Source organism: Mesocricetus auratus, unplaced genomic scaffold (assembly GCF_017639785.1).
Source record: "Mesocricetus auratus isolate SY011 unplaced genomic scaffold, BCM_Maur_2.0 Super-Scaffold_100015, whole genome shotgun sequence".
NCBI classification, from domain to species: Eukaryota; Metazoa; Chordata; class Mammalia; order Rodentia; family Cricetidae; genus Mesocricetus; species Mesocricetus auratus.
This window is the reverse complement of record NW_024429198.1, coordinates 41773929-41777886: the sequence shown is the minus strand read 5'-3', so window position 1 is coordinate 41777886 and position 3958 is coordinate 41773929.

Below are 3958 nucleotides of genomic sequence, written 5' to 3'. Positions count from 1 at the left end.
GCCAGGCTGGACCGACAGCCTCAAAAACAATACAGAGAAACCCTGTCTCGTAAAACAAAAAAAGCTGGAAAACTTTGAGTCTGTTTGTTTCTTTCAAGATGGGATCTTATGCAGTCCAAACTGGCTTGAACTAGCTATGTAGCTGAGGATAGAAGAGCCTAACTTAATGTCAGTGCAGCCATGACAGGCTGCAGGGTAACAACACTGAGACTAGGCCTCACCCTTAACCAGGAAAAATCACAGACTGTACCCTGTGGGGGACAATCAGAATTGAGACAGACAAGGACTAGATGCTCCAGAACATTAAGGATAGCTTACCTAACTTGTATATAAGCTGCCAATTTCCTTAAAGCAATGCCAGTGCCAACATCTGTCTGACAAGACTTCTGTTACCCTATTCTTACCCAATCAGGAGTTTAACCCCCATCTGAATCCAGAATTCCCCTACTACCCCATCCTTTACTCCTTAAAAAGCCCTGCCATAGCTGAGCTCGATGCTCTCCTGTAGGCTTTACTGGACGCTGTAACGATACGCGACACACAATTACTGAAAGTGAAGCTAAGTATTTAATGTAGAAAATTACTCACAAGATACCAAACCCAGAGAAGCCCAGCAGATCTCAGCTAGCGGCTGGACCGGAAGCCGAACTCCAGGAAAAGAGACCGAGACTTCCTGTGTGCTGTCTTTTATGCCTTCCCCCGTAACGCCCCTAGCCATGCCCAAAAGTGGGCCTGGCTAGTGACGTAGTTGCGCCTACGTACGTATACGTCTTTACGTCCAGCTGTATACGTCTTTAGTCCTGCCTAAAGTGGGTGTGGTTAGCGGTGTGGTAGCCCTTTTATTACCTCATCTGTATGCGCCTCTAATAAGTCACATGTTTAATGGCGACATCAGACTTCCTCCTACACTCTCCCTGATCCAACCACTGTGTCAGATCAGTTGGAGGGCCCAAGCTCGAGCTTGCAATAAAGGCTCTTGGCTTTTACATAGGAACTCAGACTCCTGGTGGTCTCTGGGGAGCTCATGATGCAGGCATACCATTTGGAGGTTTGTCCTGAATCCCCCAAACCCACTAGGACCCTGGACCTGTGGAGCCTTCAGCCAGCCAGTGCATGTCCGTTGGTGTCTGTCTGTCTCACTTAGTTTCACTTTGTGTCTGTTTTGCATTGTACTTCGTACTCTGACCAGGCCACTTCTGAGTTGCCTGCAAAAGCTCTAGGTGGACATGCTTGAAAGACTGCAGGTCAGGGAGCTGGGAGACGTTCCAGGACCCTTCTGTACAGACTTGGATCCCTCTGGTTTCTCTGAATAGATGAGGCAGGTTGCACTGGCCAACTGGCAACCAGTGGTCTCTCTTTTTCCTCCAGTTGGCCAAGAGGAGTCAGTTTTTTCCCCCTGGTGTCCAAGGGGATTCTGCATTGTTTTGTTGCTTTTGAACTGTTTGTGTTGTGTCTGATACTGGAGACTGACATTATGGGACAGAAGCCGAGCACTCGCTCTCCCTTGACTCTGATTCCTGACCATTTTAAGGAGTTCTATGGGCCGTCTTGGAACAGCCACCTGTCCATGTCTGTCAGTTTGTCCGTAGTTTTGTGTAGTTGCTTAATTGTCATTCTGTGTTTCACTCAAAAAGAAAAAAGTATGGCTCTTTTACAAAAGCTGACGAGCGGGCTCTGCTAAGGCAGCACTACACCCACAGCCCCTTTAAACCGGATACAATGTGAGGTTACAGAAGGCAGCACTGGGCTTGCAGGCAGCTTTCTCCAATGCCCATGAGAACTGGGGCCGGGCTTTGTCCGTTGCCCATGAGAATTGGAGCCAACAGATAACAAGGCACCCCTCCCTAAAATTATAGCTGGAAAAATGTCTGTCTGTTTTAATGTATAAATGCATGAATGTGGCCACTACATGTTTATGTCTGGGGTCAAAATTGACAGAAAAAACAAGAGCATAGCAACCAAAAAACTCACTGGTACTGGTTTATAAATTTATTAGACATAGTTAGAAATCTGTAATATTTGTAGCTAAAAGGCTAATTCAAAACTGCAACACAGGGTTAATAATAAAAAGGCTACATAGGAAACTGTAAAACAAAGACATAATCCATCAATGTCTGTAGTTCTGGGCAAGTATTCAAATGTGTTAGCCCTTATTTTTTTACCCACTTAGTTCTGCTTCTGTTTTTGTCGACTGAAATATATCAACCCCAAAACATGGTTTTATATTTAAAGGCTCACCCTGAAAAAGACTGAATACTGTGCTGGAATCCCAAACACTCAATGTGGTCACTGGCCAACTAAAGTTAGGACCACAACTGCTAAACACTGAAAACTGGGATATTTCTATATTGTGATGCAATAAGTCATCACCTTAAGCAGCCTGACAAACAACTTGGAGCAGTTTTTCAACCTCAAGATTCTGGGGGTCAAAAAACCTTTTTACAGTAGTAGCCTAGGGTCAACTGCATGTCAAATGTTTGCATATCCTATAAGGATCAGAAATTTTCTAGCCTGTTTGTAGACTATGGGTTTTTTGTTGTTATTGTTGGTTTGGTTTGGTTTGGTTTGGTTTGGTTTGGTTTGGTTTGGTTTGGTTTGGTTTTGAGACAGGGTTTCTCTGTGTAGCTTTGGAGCCTGTCCTGGAACTAGCTCTGTAGACCAGGCTGGTCTCAAACTCACAGAGATCCACCTGCCTCTACCTCCCGAGTGCTGGGACTAAAGGCGCACAACACCACTGCCCAACTGTAGACTATGTTTATGAGTTAACAGTCTTATACTAGAAAAAGCTTCAATTCAGAAATTGTTATTTTTATTATAAACTGATATAGATGATTAAGCCTTAAAGTGTTCAAAACTATACTTATAAGTCATGCTAAGGACTAATGTAATCAAGTACAAAAAATTATCTAGCCTCTTATATGTTTTCAAAGTATAACCTAAAACAAATAACTAAAAACAAATAGAAGTTGTTTGGCTCAAGTCCTCGAAATATGAGAGATTTGCTAAATATGGTATTTAAAAAGCTTATGTGACAGCCAGAGACTCTCAGATCCTAACAATGATTCCCATGGACTCCAGAAAGACAATAGACACATCAACGGACCACTCCACCTGGACTATGGTAATGCTAACCAGCTGACCATAGGCGAGACTGCCCCATTGCCTCGTCTTCTGCTGAGACCCGGCCCAGACTGTGGACAAGCAGAACCCTGGAGAGATGATGCCCCACTTGGCCTAGACAAGGTGAGGTGAGTTCTCCCATACTCCTCCTCCACAGGGAAGCCTCTCATTCTCTGGGCCTGGCAGCCAAGACCGCTGTCCTGACAGCTCAGCCTGATCACCATAGAGTCCATAGGAGCCTGGAATATCTGTCCAGGTAAAGAATATGAACTAGCCTCTGCCATTTTGGTTATTCCTTCTCATATCTCTGACATTGATGGCCAAGCTAACTGTAGCTTTGTCAGCTAGACAAATAGGTGTTTTGTTAGAAAAAGAAATACACCCTGTATGACTTACAAACTTCACTAAAAGTATATCATTACACTGAGATTTCAGAGGTTTAAAGTGTTTTTTTCAGGGGTTGTTTTGTTTTTTGAGACAGAGTTTTTCTGTGTAACAGCTCTGGCTGTCCTGGAACTAGCCCAGTAGACTAGGCTGGCCTTGAACTCACAGAGATCCACCTGCCTCTGACTCCAAAATTCTGGGACTAAAGGCGTGCACCACCAATGCCAGGCTGACTTCAGACTCCATTTTACCTGTAGGATGAAACAGAGTTCAGGTTCCCAAGCCCTAGGGGAGCTGGGAACTTTTCAATAGCTGACCGTAGACAATAGAAATAGTATGTAACTTTAGTTCTCTAGAAACGTCGTGACTGTCCCTAACAACAGAAAGAACAAATGAATCCGATTGGTTAGACTGAGAAGCTTACATTCCGTGTCAGTTGACAATGATGGAGAAA